Here is a 5,994-nt window from a genome sequence, read left to right as displayed (position 1 = left end):
GGAGTAAAACATGGATGAAAAATCAGTTGGCACAATCCCCTTGCAAGAACCTTTGTCCTGGAAGGTTTACGTTGATGGTGCAGTTTATTAAAGAGGATTTGGAGTCGAGCTAGTCCTACTATCCCCAGAAAGGATCACAATCGAGAAATCCTTGAGAATGGGATTCTCGACTACAAACAATAAGGCCAAATACAAAGCTCTCTTGGTAGGGATGACCATGGTTTAGAAAATTGGTGGAAAAGCAATGGAGATATTCTCTGATTCAAGGCTGGTGGTAGGCCAAGTCCAAGAGGAGTTGGAGGCAAGAGATCCTAGAATGTAGGAGTATTTGAGTTAGGTTAGACACTTGCAATCTGGATTTGAGTCTTTTGTTTTATCACAAGTTCCTAGAAGTAGGAATGCACATGCAAACTCTCTTGCCACACTAGAAACTTCCTCGACACAGGGCTTACCCCGGGTAATCCTTGTGGAAAACTTATGTAAACCTTCTGAGGTGGGAAGGAATGTGGTTCATGTTCACCAAATAAAGGTGGGGCCTAGTTGGATGGACCTAATTACGCTATTCCTTAAAGAAGATATTTTGCCCAAGAATAAATCCAAGGTTGACATGGTGCGAAGAAAAACACCTCAGTTTTGGGTGTCCGAGGATCAGAAACTGTATAAGAGATCTTTTTCTGGCCCGTATCTATTGTGCGTGCACCCTGAAGCAGTGGAATTGCTCCTAGAAGAATTACACGAAGGAATTTGTGGAAGCCACACGAGAGGCAGGTCTCTGTCTCACAGGGCCCTCACACAAGGCTACTGGTGGCCAAACATGCAAAGGGAAACACAAGACTATGTAAAGAAGTGTGACCAATACCAAAGATTTGCACCAAACATCCACCAACCTGGAGGAGTCCTTAATCCCTTGACCAGTCCTTGGTCTTTCGCTTAGTGGAGCTTGGATATTGTGGGGCCCTTCCCTAAGGCAGCAGGGAATAAGAGGTATTTGTTGGTCGGCACGGATTACTTCACTAAATGGGTCGAAGCTGAACCCCTGTTAAACATCAGGGATGTGGACGCCAAAAAATTTGTTTGGAAGAATATTGTCACTCGGTTTGGAATTCCTCATACCCTCATCTCGAAAAATGGGATTCAGATTTATAGTAAAACCTTTAGGAGGTACTGCTGCAATCTGGGAATAAAGAATAGGTATTCCACTCCGGCCTATCCACAAGGAAATGGGCAAGCCGAGGCTGTCAACAAGGTTATAGTGAATGGACTCAAAAAAAGACTAGACGACGCAAAAGGGAAATTGGTATAAGAATTACCACACGTCCTTTAGACCTACCGGACTACACCTCATAGATTTACTAGAAAGACGCCTTTCTCAATGACCTATGGTGCCGAAACTATCATTCCTTTGGAAATTGGGTTCCCCACACTTAGAACAAGTTCTTTCGCTCCGAGCGGCAATGATGGGCTATTGGAAAAGAGCCTAGATTTAATTGAAGAACAGAGAGAAAATGCTAGGGTCCAATTAGCTTATTATCAACACAAGCTCAAACAAAAATACGATGCTAACGTGAAGTTAAGGCCACTGGCACCTGGAGATTTGGTTCTAAGAAAAGTTATAGGGACTGCCAAGAACCCAACGTGGGGGAAGTTAGGACCTAACTGGGAGGGGCCCTATCGTATTACATCAGTGGCCTGGATTGGTGCATATTATCTCTTAGATCTAGAGGAAAGGGTTGTACCACGCCCTTGGAATGTATATAACCTAAGGAGATATTATTATTAATGGAGATTCTCTTCACCTTATTTTGGGTTTGTTATATTGCTTGTCATGTGTTCTAGACATCTATCTAAGTATCAAACTGAACCTTGGCCATGCCTGGCTCCTTGGACCACATGCCTTGGGAAAATGGATAACTTTATTCGTTATTCTAAGTATTAAACAGAACCCTAGCTATGCCTGGTTCCTCGGACCATTTGTTTTGGGAAAATTAATAATCCTTGGTATCTATCTAAGTATCAAACTGAACCTTGGCCATGCTTGGCTCTTCGGACCACATGCCTTGAGAAAATTGATAACTTTATTCATTATTCCTGTAGCTTCTTCTTAAGCTCCTAGATGCTCTTCTCGGCCACGTGAAAGGCATCCATAGCAGTGTTGCGCCTCCCTTCCTCCTCCTTCATCTGTCGATGGCAGGAGTTAGCTATCTTCTCGGCCCGAAAAGATGCTTGAACAGCCTGCCAAGGAAAGAAAGAAGAATTAGAAAAGGAAAGTGAAGAGAATAAGTTAGAAAGAAAGGAGGGGGACGTACCATAGCTAAATATCTTTTGAGACTGAGGAAAACCTCATGTCTCCTTATATCACGTAGCTCAGCCATGTCCTCGGGGAGTAGCAAGGCTTGCTTCGCTGCGTCGGCCACGTAATTGGCTATTCCTCCTTGAAAGTTGCGAATTGATGCATTAGCAAAGAGAGGTTCCCCATTCAGCATTGGGGCAGGGAGCTAGGCTAGAGGCCCAACCTGGGGATCATTCCTCTTCTTGGCACCCCTTTCGGTGCCCTTCTGCCCCGTTTTGGCTTGTTTGGATGCCTTTTGAACCTCGTCCTCATGGGGGGGAAGGATCTGTCTAGCTCCCATCACCTCCTTCCCTTTTGACTCTCTCTTCCTCTTCAGTTCTGTCACTTGAGAGGTCAAGACAGATGGAGGAGTGGGAAGCTTAGTCTAGGCAGCCTTCCCAGGTGCATCCCTCCCAAGTTGAGACTCTATTAAATCAAGCAAACTGGACTTTGGTTTGCGCTGTATCCCCATCTCGTCGATTATTGGTGAAAATGGAGGACTAAGATCAGGATTTGAAATTTCTAGGGACAAGGCTCGGTTGAAAATTTCAAACTCGTCCTCGGAATCAACTACTTCTACCACTTCTTCTTCTTGTATGTTGGGGGGGTGAGACGAAATGACCGCACTGGTTGTTTGTTGTAGTGACGAGGCCCTTACTTTTGGTATACCTTCAGGAATAGGGGTTGTGATTTCTACGCTCTTTACTTTTGGACCAGGAAGAAGGAAACCTGGCGCAGTTAGCTTATTCGGTGTAGGCGGGGGTCTCTGGCCCTTATGACACACTTAGGAGCTTGGAAGCTTGACGAGATCAGCTTGTATCCTAGGATCAAGTGAGCCGCTCATAATTGACCGTCCAAATTCACAAACACCTCAACCTTAAGGATTTTGTCTAGGCTATCCTTGTTGACCAGGTTGAAATTCGGTTCAGCAGCGCGTCTGTCTGCAAATCCATCAGTGAAGTAAAGTTTTATCAGATATAAAAATACAGCAAATCAAAGAAAGGACTTATAAATGAGTACCCTAAACCTAGTACCCCACATGGTTCTCCCTCTCTTGTCGGGCAAGGGAGACCATCACTCCACTCCCCCGACAAGATCAGGAAGTCTTTGTTCAACCCCTTGTTGGATTCGAGGAGGCATTGAATGAGCCTAACCTTGGGATACCTTGATTTCAAGTAGTATCCCTGCCCCTTTAGACGGTGAAGGTTATAGACCCAATTGACATCATGGTGGGTTAGACCTAAACCCATTTTTTCGTTAAGGGCATCCATGGAGCCTAAAATCCTAAACATATTAGGGGCACACTGAGTGGGAGCCAACCTATGAGCTCTAAGGTAGTCCCTAGTGACTCCACCCATGGGGATTTTGATTCCTCTTTCTATGAAGGCAATCATTGGGATTACTACCTCTCCAACTTGCTTATCCTCGTGTCATTGACTCTCATCATAGTACCTAATACCTACTCTTGGAGGGATGCTATAACGAGCCCTAAAGCTTTCTATCCCCTCCTCGGAATCTACTAAACTCTTAAATCTACCCATTTCTAGAAAAGGTTGGGAAAACTAAAGAGATTGAGAAAGGAAATTAGAACCGAGGAGAAAAAGAAAGAACGTGTAGAAAAGAGGAAGGTGTAGAAAATTAAAGAGTAAAAGTTCAAGAAGACTTACGGAAAGAATAAAGGTGTCCTCGGATGGGTCTTTAGTATTTGTAAGGGTTCAAGAAAGTTGAAAAAGTGTGCAGGTTCAAGGTATAAGCGCTATAACGAAACGAATGCTAAAGTGAGGAAAAAAGTTGATTTAATAGATATTTATACCAAGGAGAGAGTAGAGAGCGGGAAAGTTCCTGCTCAATTCCCAACGAAGCCCTTAACCTTACGATTCGCATCATGCCGTAGAATGTGGGGGACAAAGAGCAGCCAGAATTTAATAAGGACATGCCTCGAATGCTGCAGCGCCAGGAGCGTGTCTTGGGCAGACAAAAGGGCGTCTTCATAAGCAGAGAAAGGGCGAAATAGGCACAGAGCTAATTTAGAGACATCGAAATCCTCATTTCTTCCTGAGGAGCCAGAAAGGGGAATCTCGAGGGGTTATTGTAGGGCCCTTGGGCCTAGAAGTTCATTATTTATCCATATATTGGGCATGTGGCTCAAGCCGAGAACGAGGATTTGCCCGAGGAGGAGAAGTCTTCGTCAAAGGAGATTGCGCTGATAAATAAGGTTTGGTCATAATAGCTCCGGAAAGTGTGCCGAGGATGAAAACTTCCTCAGCCAAACTTGGCCGAGGTCCTGGAAGATGGTTTGATAGCAAGGATGACAACCCCTGAAATTCAGTTGGGGCGGACAAGCATTGCAGAGATATAAGATAAGGATGAGCCCCAAAATATCTAGGGAGAAAGCTGCTATCTCCGCATTGAATGCATTGCAGCTAATCCCCTGGCCGCATTAATGTAGAAGTGATACCTGAACAGTGTATTTCAGCCTTACAGCTACTACATGAGAACTTATGAGAAGTGCTAATGGGATAAGTATCAGCCCTAACCATCTAGCATACAGGTGGAAGGTGGAGATGAAAAGGAGAGAGAGTATAAAAGAAGAAGGAGGAAACAAGATTAGAGGATCGAAAAATTGAGAAAAGAAATACTATAGCAATCCACAATCAAACGTGTAACGTTATCTAAGAGCATTATATAAGAACTATTGTCCTCAGATTTCACCAAGGACGTTCTTTTTTCATTTTACAGTTGTCCATTTTTATCTTTTTGTCATCAAACCTATCTAGCTCGTTGTTTGACCAACTAAAACCCAGTTTCCCAACCCATTCCTCTACAAATTCATTGTTTTGGGCTTCTTGGGCCTAAGTCCACTCACGTGTTGGGTTAGGAACTCAAATCGGGTCCTTACAATTATTATTATTATTATTATTATGTGTAATTAGAGCTACACGGGAAACTTCAAATGAGAAAAGAAAGAAATTTAGGTAAGTGAAAAAAGAAAAAGATAAAAAGAGTAATATTGGTCAAAAGTGTAAACAGCTTTAACAAGTTTAGTTTGGCGGCATTTATTTGTTTAAAGTGGGAGGAGTTGTTTTTGTAACACCACAAAATCTCACAATATTTTTACAATAAATTGAGGTGTTAGTACATCATTGGTCAAAATAAAATAAAATAAATTATTTTGAGATTCATCTCAACTAAAAACAAGAGTATTGTGAAAATATTGTGAGATTTTATTGTGTCTCTAGACTTTCTCAATTGGAAGATATGCTATTTTATTATTTATTTCATGTCATGCATAGTTTGTTAATTGTTTAGGGAAACTGTTTCTTTGTTTTTCTAGTCTATGCCAAGAGCTAACTCACTTTACATGAGCATATATATATATAGTAGACTTTTTCGAAGGAGTCAAGTGCCCCCCCGGCCCCCCTTTAGCTCCGCCCCTACCCACAATGAATGTGAGAAGAAGGAGTTAGCATCATTCTCTGTACTTTGAAAGTACCTAAATATTACTCCTTGGGACACTATCAGAAATAATGTATTAATTCTTCTACTGTAGGCAATTTTTTTATTTTTTGTTTTGATGATTAAAACTTTTAAGTGCAAGTGTTATTTTCTTTTTACTTTATCTCCCCAAGGGAAATCCGAGGATTCCAATCATGTAATTCCCATTT

The sequence above is a fragment of the Quercus lobata genome, chromosome 2 (assembly GCF_001633185.2).
Source record: "Quercus lobata isolate SW786 chromosome 2, ValleyOak3.0 Primary Assembly, whole genome shotgun sequence".
In the NCBI taxonomy this organism is placed as follows: domain Eukaryota; kingdom Viridiplantae; phylum Streptophyta; class Magnoliopsida; order Fagales; family Fagaceae; genus Quercus; species Quercus lobata.
The sequence above is the reverse complement of the archived record's forward strand: the minus strand, read 5'-3'. Positions refer to the sequence as shown.